Genomic DNA, 12,161 nt, shown 5'->3' with positions numbered 1-12,161 from the left:
CGGGCACTCGGTTCGTGCGCACGGTGTCTCTCCAGTACACATGCTTGTCCGGCTGATTGTGATTTGAAATAACACTCCAATATTAACACAATATAGGCCAAAAGATCGCCCAGCGGGATTCCAGGCTGCGGGAAATTGCTGGCATCGCCGCAGTAAGCTGCGGGTATGTGGTGACTTGACACTGGGGAGTAGGGCACACATAGGCTGACCAGTCACTCCGCAGCTGGCATTTTTTTTACGACGGTCGTGTATATATTTCAGGCCACCTTCTCTCGCCTGTTTTAGAACCTCGCTGTGGCCTCCTTGACGCAGCTCGACCACGCAGGGGCATTATTTGTGTGTACCCCAAAACCCTTGGCTAGTTATATGGGGGGAAGCAGAGCGAGGCCTCCCCGCGAATCTCCGTGCACACAGATTCAAAGTGTAAAGGCTTTTTTTTTGGTCTTTCAAAAGGGAGATGCTTTTTCCGGAATGTGAAGCTGCGCCGAGTGCACGGTGGTCTTCCGGCGCTTTGTGTCAAGCAGTTTTGCCCGAATGTTCACTGTTAAGGTGACAGGCTCCGAGTCTCTTTTTCTCGGCACAGTGCGGGTCTGTGGAATAAAGGTGTCCTCTCGGCTGCGACAGCACGCAACGTGCGACGTTAGGACAAAAAGAGGGCGAGCGGGTATTGCTGCTTTTTGTGGCTGCGGGCTGGATTGTATATAAACACCCAATGGCAGGTGTGTGCATCTGCCTGCAAGTCGTGCCGACCCTGCAGCTTTTCCTTCGCCACCCTCTGCACGCCCCCGGCTCCGTGCACCGAGCGGCAGCCCTCAAACGCGCCCTTGTTGTGGGTGGCCTTTCACCTTTGGGTGCCAGCCGTGGCGTTTGTTCTGAGATGGGCCGAGTGCACGGGGCTTCAATGCACGGTCTGAGCATGCCAGGCGTGTGGGCTGCCTCGCAGGCCCCTTCCACGGGTGAATCCCGCGCTGCCATCTGGACCGAGTGCCGGCGTGAGGCCAGAGGCTGCAAAGCGCGTGCAAAGTGCGAAGGGGCGTGAGCGTACCTCGAAAGCGGAGACAGGCGGGCATGGGGGATAGAATGAACAAGGGGCCGAAGAAAGAAAGAGAGAAAGAAAGAAAGAAGAGAGAAGAAAGAAAGAAAGAAAGAAAGAAAGAAAGAAAGAAAGAAAAGAAAGAAAGAAAGAAAGAAAGAAAGAAAGAAAGAAAGAAAGAAAGAAAGAAAGAAAGAAATCGGTATATAAAACCTAAGAGTCCGCGGACACAATATATGTGACTAATACATGCATCTGTTTCTGCTCAAGTCCCCGTATACAAATACATATTTCTCCATGGTTGTGTATGGATGTATTGCTTTCAACATTTTCAAGTACCCATATAGACATATGGGTGTGTTCGATAATATATATATATATATATATATATATATATATATATATATATATATATATATATATATATATATTTGAAAACATATAAATATAACTGTATACATTGCTTTTAACATTTTGAAGAAGACGTATAAGACACACGTTGTGTTCATGTATAAATATATGTGTATATATATATATATATATATATATATATATATATATATATATATACTGACCCTCATTTATATTAACCCACATATGTTACGACTTTAAAACAAGGGAGTATGTGAAGGCCTGCATGTACAATATAATGAACGGATATGCACATACTTCCATATATGATATAATGAGTATGTGTGTGTATATATATATGTGTGTGTGTGTGTGGCGTGGAATGCAGCACGTCTTGGGAGATAAGGTGGCAGGCTTCGGGGTGCCATTTCCACATTGGATTTCCTGTTGTGATTTCAGATTGCCAGGAGACAATGATGGACACTTTTCCAATGCTCCCTTTGCTTATTCTAGCAATTAAAACAACTGATAATAAAAGGCTCGCGACCTGGATGGGAAGGGCTCTGCCTCCGTCAAGGGGCGCGAGCCCCTTGAAAAGGTGGCAGCCGCTTGCTGAAAGTGCCTCGGAGGCTCGGGCCGGCAGGGAAGGGCTTTGCCCCGGCGTGCACTCGCTCTAACCTCTGCTCGGAAATGTCACTGCGCCGAGAGCTCGCTTCTCAGAGCCCTCCCCCCAACGCACCCTCGTGCACCCAGCGGACTCCGGGCCCTCGCCACTTGCCCCCCCCCTCCTCACCCCGCGAAGGGTGCACGCTGACCCCCAGCCGCAATCATTGACACATTGCAATCATTCCCGGCGTTTTCAGCCAGTAACACAATGTGTGATATGCAGAGAAACGTGCCCCATGTGTTGTCACAGTTAATGTGTAAAGTCTCGCTTACCAGCTCATCGCCGCCCTTCATCGATATAATGCTCTTTGGCGCTGCTATATTTCAAGCGTATAAATAACACGAGTACACAGTGCATAAAAAAATATATATATGCATATTCCAATGAACTGGATTTCAGATATTCTCCCTTTAGGACCACGCAGGACTCCGTGACAGCCCTCGGCAGCCAGCAGCCACTCAAAGCTGCCTGGCCAATGGCTGCCAGGGGGAGGGTCGGCTGCCCTGGCCAGTCAAACACAGCCTCCTTCCTTATAAGGCGAGCCGTCGCCATGGCAACGTGTGCTAAGTTGCAGCAGTCGTGTCAAAGTTCACTATATAGAGAGCTCTGTGAGCCGGCTGGAGAGAAAGCACTCTGCCAGGCTGCTCCTCTAAGCGCAGAGCCGCCGCCGAGCCCCTCCCTGGCATTCTGGAACCCTTTGATTCGCCCTCGCTCCATTCTCTGCCTGTCTTATATATTTTTTTTTTTTTGGCGTGTGCTTTTTTTTTTTTTTTTGTGCATTTCCCTAACTGGAGCCTGTAGGATGTTCTGCCGGCGGTGAGTTCGCGGATCTCATGCCCCCACCCCCCTGCGTCCTCGCCCAGGCTGACTCCTTCCTGTGCTTTGCATTCGGGGCTGAGAGCTGCCCAGGAAGAAGCAGCAGCGGCGGCGGTGTGCCTGGACTCCGGCGCTGAGAGGAGAGAGGAGAGCAGGGCTGCGTCCTGGTCCGCCCCCCCCCCACCCTGAAGCGCTCTCCCCCCTGCCCATGGCTTTCCTGAATGGCTGAGCCCGCGCAGCCCTGGACCCGGCCCCCAGATATCCTCCTGCCCTGCACTGCTGCACCCCACGTCTGAGAGGCTCGCCCTGCTGCAAAGAGGACCGGACTCGCTCGCCTGCCCACCCAGCCCACTCCGGGGCTGATCCGATTTACACACCGAGCCAGGCTGCCAGCTGACCTGGAGGGGAGAACCGCGAGTCTTCACAAGACCCCCCTCTCTCCTCACCCAGCAGAGCGCAAGACGGTGCACCACAAAGTTTGAAAACGGTGCCCCAGAGATATGGCAATGGTAGTCGGCGCCTGGCGAGACCCCCAGGACGATGTGCCAGTCACCCAGGGATCGCAGCCCTCGCAGGGGCCTCCCGGCCCCGCGCCACAGACTCCAGGGCACGGAGGGCCCCCTAACCCCACGTCGCAGACCAACCCGTCCAACCCGTCCAGCCAGCAGGGGGACAAGCAGCAGCAGCAGCAGCACATCGAGTGCGTGGTGTGTGGGGACAAGTCGAGCGGCAAGCACTACGGCCAGTTCACGTGCGAGGGCTGCAAGAGCTTCTTCAAGCGGAGCGTGCGCCGGAACCTCAGCTTACACGTGCCGGGCCAACCGGAACTGCCCCATCGACCAGCACCACCGCAACCAGTGCCAGTATTGCCGCCTCAAGAAGTGTCTGAAAGTGGGCATGAGACGGGAAGGTATTGGGATTTCATTTGTTTTCCAGCTTTTTCACCCCCCCCTTCCCCCCGACCCCACTCACTGTTTGTGTTTGAAATCTATGAAGCGAGAGAGAGGAGAGAGAAAGGGATAGGAAAAGTGGAGAGAGGAGTGAAAGGAAACTAACTTACTCCAATATATTGGAGAGCGAGAAAAAAAAATCATCTGCTTGCTCCTTCCTTTGAAACCTGTAATTACCAGCCTCCTTTTGGTTTCATTCTCACATGTGCATGTGTTGTGCGGGGCGCGTGGTGCCTGTGTGTGTGTTTTCCTGCTAACCTCGCGCATGAGTCCTGGCTTGTTTTGGTTTGGCATATGTCTCTCCATCTCTTCATCGTGCCCTCTCTTTGCAGGTATTACCCCCCCTCCCACAGAAAAGAAAGTGCTTAGCCTTGACGCGCCCCCCCCCCCTCCACCTGTTTTCCACGGGCCCTCGCCCCCCTCACCATCTTGCAGAGAGGAGCCGAGAACCCGGCTGTGCATGTGTCGGTTGTGCAGAGCACGCCTCACCCACCGCAGACACCCTCGGCTGTCCCTGCAGCCTGCCTGCCCCCCCCCCCCCCCTCACCCCCGGCTCTCTCTCTCTCTCTCTGGCTTTTGTCTGGTGCTGTCTTTTAGGATCGAGTGTGTTTTTAAGCAGCCACCGTGTGCAACTGTCTTGTCCGCCCGGGGTGGCTCGCCTAAGGGTGGTGTCTGGTGCGATTACCTGCAAAGTTGTGAGGCTGTGAGCCCGTTGAGGAGTGGTGGGGAGGGAACAGTTAAGCGGAATTCCCAGCGTGGCCGTTGCGTGTTCTAGAAGCTCAGGCCATATGTAGGTTAAGGGTGAGTGGGGGGGTGCCTGGGTTCTCGCCGTGGCCTCCTCGTTCGCAACAGTAACTGTGCTTAATGCGCCGAAAGCGAGTCCTAAATCCGGGCGTGCAGGCGGCTTTCTCGCTGGGTTCCTCTCCCTCCCGCTTCCCTTTGTCTCCTCACCCGCCCCCACCTCCCCCCTTTTCCCTCCGCTTAACTGTCTGTCGCTCGCCCCCATGCAAATGTGCGGTGAATTGAAAGGCCTCGCCGCCTGGAAGCAGGCGAGCAACGTGTGATCAGAAAGCAGAGCTCGGTGCTGTTTGCATGCTGGAGTGTCCTTTTTTAAGGGTGGGGGTGGCTCTGGTTTTGGGGTGCCAAAGCCCAGGTCTCTTTTTGATTGTTTGCGGGGAAGTGGTTTTAAATGAACTCTGTATATGGAGAAATAATGTGAAAGAAAAATGCAACACAACCGGCTAGGAATCTTTGTTTACATAGGAAGTGTTTCTTTTCTGAAGGCATAGTTGCACACTATTTTAAATGGCTGGGGGGGCGTCCTGGGGGTGCGTTTCCTTGATGATAATGTGTGCAGAGACCAGAGGCCGGGGCGGCTGCTTGCGAGGCCTCCTGGCCTTTGCGGGTGGGGCACAGGCAGGGAGCAGCCGGGTGTGTACTAACTGTGAGCAGGTGTTCAGCACAATTCAGGTATTAATTGCTGTAGTTTCTTCCTTATTCACTGCAGCCGTCCAGCGGGGCAGAATGCCACCCCACACAGCCCACTCACGGCCAGTTCGCCCTGACCAACGGAGACCCGCTGAACTGCCACTCCTACCTGTCCGGGTACATCTCGCTGCTGCTGAGGCCGAGCCCTACCCCACCTCCCGGTTTGGGAGCCAGTGCATGCAGCCCAACAACATTATGGGCATCGAGAACATCTGTGAACTGGCCGCCCGCATGCTCTTCAGCGCGGTGGAGTGGGCCCGCAACATCCCCTTCTTCCCGGACCTGCAGATCACGGACCAGGTGGCCCTGCTGCGGCTGACCTGGAGCGGAGCTCTTCGTGCTCAACGCCGCCCAGTGTTCCATGCCCCTGCACGTGGCCCCCCTGCTGGCCGCCGCCGGCCTGCACGCCTCGCCCATGTCCGCGGACCGGGTGGTGGCCTTCATGGACCACATACGCATCTTCCAGGAGCAGGTGGGAAGCTCAAGGCGCTGCACGTCGACTCGGCCGAGTACAGCTGCCTCAAGGCCATCGTGCTCTTTACCTCAGGTAAGGCTGGGTTCTGGGGGTCACGCTAAGGGCACAGGCCATACCCATCTGCATGTCTGCATGCCTCCCCCTTTTAAGAAGCCTGGCCACCGTTGCAATGTTGACATGAACATGTTCGCTCCACACAACACAGCGCACGACACACATCTCGCGGAAAGGCCAGAATTGTGCAAATAAACGCCCGGTGCGCAGATGGGGAAGTCGAAACTAGTGAAGAGAGATCCCGCCGACGGCGGCCTCCGGCCCCCCTCGCAGAAACACGAGCAGTGGGCACACTTTAAAACGGCGGGGAAGCTCATTAAAAGGGCCTCTCCCCCACACAGGCGCCGAACAGTGTGAATGGTTGGCGGCATCGTGTCAGGGCGATGTCACCCACGAGGAGCTGCATCAACACGTATGTATGTGTGTGCGTGCACAGCCTCCTTGGGCAGACGAACACGTTTGGGCGTCCTTTCGACCTCCCCGACGCCCCCACCCCCGCCACATCTCCCCGAACGTGTGTAATGAAAGCAGGCTTACCCGGGTAACAAGCAGTACCTAGTATGTGTTGCCTTGGCATGCACGTGTCGCCGTGCACCGTTAGAAACGCATTGCATTATACAGGCACGCACACACACACACACACATCCGCATTAGTCCATGAAAGCCCGCCCACACTGCACGCCTCTTTATTCTAATCCATCAGTCTGTCTATCTATGCATCCATCCATCCATCTATCGATCTATTTATCAGCTCATAATTATCAATCTCTATTTATCTAACCCTAATTATCTCTCTACCTACCAATATCCAAACCATCTATCTATCTCCCTATCTCTCTCTCTCTCTCTCTCTCTCTCTCTATCTATCTACACTTGGATCTATCTATCTATCTATCTATCTATCTATCTATCTATCTATATGTATATATATATATATATATACGTATATATATGTGTGTATATATATATATATATATATATATATATATACATACACAGATATATGTCGAGCACGTGTGTGTGCTTGTTTGGGCGTGTACTTGAAAGTAGGTCCTAAATAAATGCATGTGTACATGTATATGTCTGCGTTTCGGCGTGGGTGTGTGCGAGCGTGTGCGTGCGTACGTGCTGAAGCGTGTGTGATATGTGCTATTATCTATATATTGTCTATCTGTCTCACTATCTTTCAAGGATCGCGCGCTTTACACACACGCATGCACAAAGACACACTCGAACACAACACACACGCAAAAGACATCAACACAGACGTGTATGCTCACACACCTATAATATCATGCATACACGCACATCGATACACGTGTGCATGAAACCTGCCCATTGCATGCGAATAGAAAAGCCTGATATTGTGTATACTATCGTGCACTGCTGTTATTTCCTGACGTTTGAAATCAGGGCCCGCGTGAGCCAGCTCCCAATGCATCGAGAGGGAGTCTAGAGGTGTCCCCAGACTGTCACAGGGCGCACCCCTCGGCGTGCCAAGGGCGAGGCTTCTTTCCCACGGGCTGCGTAATTAGGCGCGGCGCAAGGGTAACCCGTGCGAGGGATACGATATATCCGAGGGGCCTGAGCCCGCCTCTTCCGGGGCTACTTTCACTTTCGCATTGTCCGGGCTCTGCCGAGGGTGTGCAGCGCTGCACTCGCGCGTGGAGCGTGTGCACGGCTGCCATTTACATGCCAAGAGCACTCTCTGAACTGGAGGCAGCCCCTGGGCAGCAATTACTCATCCCAGTTGCTCGACTTGATACCAGGAAACAGAAGGAAAAGGGGAGTGTATGCGGGGAGAAGGCGACCCACAAGCCCGTCCCTTGTTTTCTTTAGGGGTTTGTGGGAGCCGAGTCGTGCTTGGATCTTTTCCAGGTTTTGGGTCATGTACCGGGCTTTTATTTTTCATAAGTATGTGTGCTCCGTACTTTGAAAACAGGGCGTTCGCCTTTTCATCTGCTTTGGGCGATGAATTGAAAAGACAGGCTCCGGCGCATGACAGCTCTAAATTACACACCCTTTATTGTGTTTGTTAAAATTGCCCTCCCCGCGTGCTTTTAGTGCGCAGTTCTGTGTTTGGGGTTCGAGACGTTATCCACGGCCTCGCAGCGCAACACTGTTGCCTTGGGGGTGGGGGTGTAGGGTCGTGATTTATGTTATTTGCAAAGCACGAGGCCTGTTGCGCGGGCCATGTCACTCCCCCCTGCCCCCCCCCCCCCACCCACCCATTTAGAGACACGATAGATTCTTACAGACACGGGAGATAAACAAACAAAAAATACAGGACCAGAACACTCACTTCTGACGTAAGTGCCCTCATTTAAAAAGCGTTTAAAGGCGAGGTAAACACGCTTTCAATCTATGGGGACTGCGTTTAATTGCGCTTGCAGGCATGTGCACAGCCTGCACGAGGCAGGTCAGGTCACAACCGTGTGCATTCTGCAGAACCGCTTCTGGTTTTAACTGAACTCATTTTGCTTTTTCTTTGCTTCCCTCTGTCCCCTCTTCCCCCGGCCCTAAATTAAAACGTAAACACTCTATCAGGCGGCTCTTAAACTGTTCGAAGGAGGCATGCAAACAAAACAAAAAGAAAAAAAACCCTTTCGGGGGCCGGGGGGGGGGGGGGGAAACAGAGAGATCACGGTTTGCATGGCTGCCTCTGAATGGGGGGAAACTGACAAGGGCCGCATTAAAGGGCCACTTAAGTCAGTTTCAAAGTCGAACCGGGAGAAAGCTCCTCGGCCTTCTGAGAAACTCCTCGCCAGGCCCCCCCAGCTCCCCGCTGGACTCCCCATAACAGTCAGTGCGTGCACCCACAACACTGCAACATGTCCCGCCCCCTCCAAGTGTGGGTGCCGAGCCGAGAACCCCTTCGCCACCGAGGACAGAAAGCATTTAGAAAAGTATTCTTACTGAAAGTGATGGCATGTGCACGTTCTTGGTACACGATGAGCATTGCCTGCTGACTTGTGTTCGCCCCATTAAGGCGATTATTGATGACTGATCTTGCTGACAACCTTCGGAAAAAAAGCTGATCTTTGCAAATGTTGTTATCCTTTTTCCCCCTCCTAGATGCCTGTGGCCTGTCCGATGTAGCGCACGTCGAAAGCTTGCAGGAGAAGTCCCAGTGTGCCCTGGAGGAGTACGTACGGAGTCAGTACCCCAACCAGCCCACCCGGTTCGGGAAGCTCTTGCTTCGCCTCCCTTCCCTGCGCACAGTGTCTTCGTCGGTCATTGAACAGCTGTTTTTCGTCCGCTTGGTAGGTAAAACCCCCATAGAGACTTTGATCAGGGATATGCTACTCTCTGGCAGCAGTTTCAACTGGCCTTACATGTCAATTCAGTAAAGGTGACACTGCACAAGAGGGGGCTCAGAAAACAAAAAAAATACCAACACAAGTGGACGCTCTACAGACTTTGGGGGTCAGTTGGCTTACAGTGCTCCTGCTAAGCGAGGAGAAAACAAAAACACAAAATAAACAAACAAACAAACAAACAAAAAAGAAAGGCTGTTACAACACGTTTACCAGAAGAAGGCGAAGGGAAGAATTGAAAGGAATGTGAACTGAAAAATTAAAAAAAAAAAGACTTGTCGTTGAACTTTTACAGACTGCAAACAAAACTCCTGTGTCGGTCATTCACAACAACTTGCTACTTATCATTTTTGTAAAAAAAAAAATACAAAAGAAATTAGTCTTTTTTGTAAACTTTTAAAAAATATCGCTAAAAGTGCATTTAAGGAGATTTGAAGACAATTAGCAGAGAGGCGAAAGTAAGTCTTTTTTTTTTCCAAATTCTTGACTGTCCTGTGTCTATGTATCTATAGCTGTTTTTTTCTTGTATTTTTCTGGTTTCAAACCAGTTTATTCTGTGGTTCAAGTAATACTGTTTTGATATAACCCTGGCTTCTTTAAAACAAATTTAAAAAGAAATTATATCCTTAATACATGTGTTCTGTAAGAATTAAAACAGAGTCCACCAAAACTACCATAGGAAATCTAATGGGACTTAAAATAAGGTTATTTAGCGACAGCGCACTTATACGTGACGTCCCTTCTAAATTTCACGCAGCTTAGAGCTCTTCTGTTAGACTCCTAATGAACCACTTGCGTCACTTAAATGGCCCAACATATTTCCGTTCGTATAATTTGAGGGAAAGAAAAGAGTACTTAATTTCACGAAGTGGGCGGTGTCAAAGACACAGACAATGCGGCATTGATTGACAGGGTCTGTTTGTCTTTATTGCAATTTCAACTGGGCTCCTCTCGCGTCTTCAACTGCTCTGACACACTTACACCTATTTGTATATCTGCAAACCTTTTGTATAGTAATTGTTGATAGTTGCCCCCCCCCCCATTTTTCAACGAAAATAAATACCATTGAAATCAGCATGACAAATAACACTGTTGGCACTTAGAGAAAATGTGATTGATTCAATATCTTAGAGTTAACAGTTTTGTGTTAAAACTGTTTTTCTTTTTTTTTTTAAGTGCAACATTTAATGTAATACTGTACACGTTATAATAGCTGAACTGTCTGGTCGAGTCGTTGTCTGTTATAATCCAAGCAGAAAATGGACAAAAAATATTCAGAAATTAAAAAAACGATTTGATATCTGAAACTCGTTTGGCTGTTACGAATGTCTTTGAGGCCGACAGGGATACAAAAAACTGCCCTTGTTTAAAAAAAAAAATGTTCTAGCCTTTCCATCTTTGGTTTCTAACTGATCTCCCTGCCACAGTCAGTTTGTCCTGGAAAGCGAGTGCTGGTGTATTCTTGACTTGGAGGAAGGCAAGTGTTACCGTTGACAGGGACAGAGTTATACCGTATTCTGAACCACCCCCTGACACAACCCACGCCCCCTGCTAACTAAACAAGGATTTTGCAGACACAAAATGTCTCTTCTATTTGTCACACTTAAGTGCCTGCATAGCGAAGGTATTGTTGTGAACCGAATTTCAACTCTTGAGCTCACTATCCTGTTTTCTGATATGAAACCTGCCAGGCACAACCTCACCCATGCAAGCTAATAGCAGTATTTGTAAATACAGGGCTGGGTCTCCTCGGAGCCTCTTCTGAAATATCGCGTGATTTTCAACGACATGGTGTGCTTCCCCACTTTCCCCGTGTATCCTTGGTGGCTGTTGGGAGGTCTTGAAATCTTGAAAACTGAGTGACTTTGCTTATAGCACTGAAGGTATTTTTGTTTTTTGTTGTTTTGTTTTTTTTTGGTAATGTACATAGGATGCAAACACGTCCACTTTTTCTACATTAGACTGTGAAGGCATGGCTGCAGGTCATCAGCATAGTGTAATTCGGGTACATATGTGTGTGTATATATATATATATATATATATACATGTACATTGCTCGACTCTGTACATGCAATATGTGCATTTAGAATATAGCCCTTGTAATAATCAGGAGAAACTGAGCAGGGTGAGGTTTGGAGGGGGAGCTATTTTTCCAGCGCATTTTTGTTGCGTTTTTTTTGTTGTTTTTTTTATTGTATTTTTTTGGTCGCGGCTGATTCCTTGTGTAGGAAAGCTTCCAATTGTGTCTGATGTCTGTGGGGGTGTCGCCCTGCTGCACACATAGGCTACGACCGCGTTGTGGTCCTCACAACATGACGGTTGGGACTAGTTCGCAAAAGACAACAGAACACACCGAGGTCTCTAGCGTGTTCCAACTAGACACACTGGACCGGAAAAAAGACAAAATGAAAGACTGCGAGTTTGGAGAATTAGTTTGACATCTGACCCACAGCTTCTTATATACATATATACATATATAAATAAAATAATATTGGGGGGGGGGGGGGTATCGCTGAATTTAGAGGTAGCTTTTTCTATTGCAAGTGACATGTGAGTATGTGGAATTTATATTGCGACTACACACCGCAGGATACTTCTCGTTTGTTTTTTGTGTTAGCCTATTGTAAACAAAGCATTTGTTGTAAATTGTTTAATTCGTATTAAATTATAATTTATGATTTTCAAAGCAAACGTCCTCCACTGTGTCTTTGACTCCTTCGCATGCAAAAACAGTCTTTTGTAAACTTGGAGCTCCGATTGGGGCAAGTTAAATGTGCCTACTTGTGGATTGGGGGTGGTTGGAGGCTGGGGGGGGGACACCGAGGAAGATATGTTTACAGACCCCCGGTTTAAGTTTACGGCATTTAAAGAAAGTTTTTCTTTGCACGCTGGGTTAGAACAAAAGCCTTAGCCGGCCAGTGAAAGAGGACAAAAGAGGGGGAGGCAGGGGCTGGAGGGGCCTTTCTTGTGTGAATTGGGCGAGTTCTTTTAAAGAAAACAACAGTCAAAC

The 12,161-nt window shown here is 49.8% G+C and overlaps 1 pseudogene; it reads left to right on the top strand.

The window, feature by feature from the left end:
• Positions 1 to 2,718: 2,718 nt before the first annotated feature.
• LOC138504512 (COUP transcription factor 2-like) lies at positions 2,719 to 11,842 on the top strand (annotated as a pseudogene).
• The last annotated feature ends 319 nt before the right edge of the window (positions 11,843 to 12,161 follow it).

Source organism: Ambystoma mexicanum, chromosome 11 (assembly GCF_040938575.1).
Source record: "Ambystoma mexicanum isolate Mex_15411 chromosome 11, UKY_AmexF1_1, whole genome shotgun sequence".
NCBI lineage: Eukaryota > Metazoa > Chordata > Amphibia > Caudata > Ambystomatidae > Ambystoma > Ambystoma mexicanum.
This window is presented reverse-complemented; position numbering and strand designations above follow the sequence as displayed.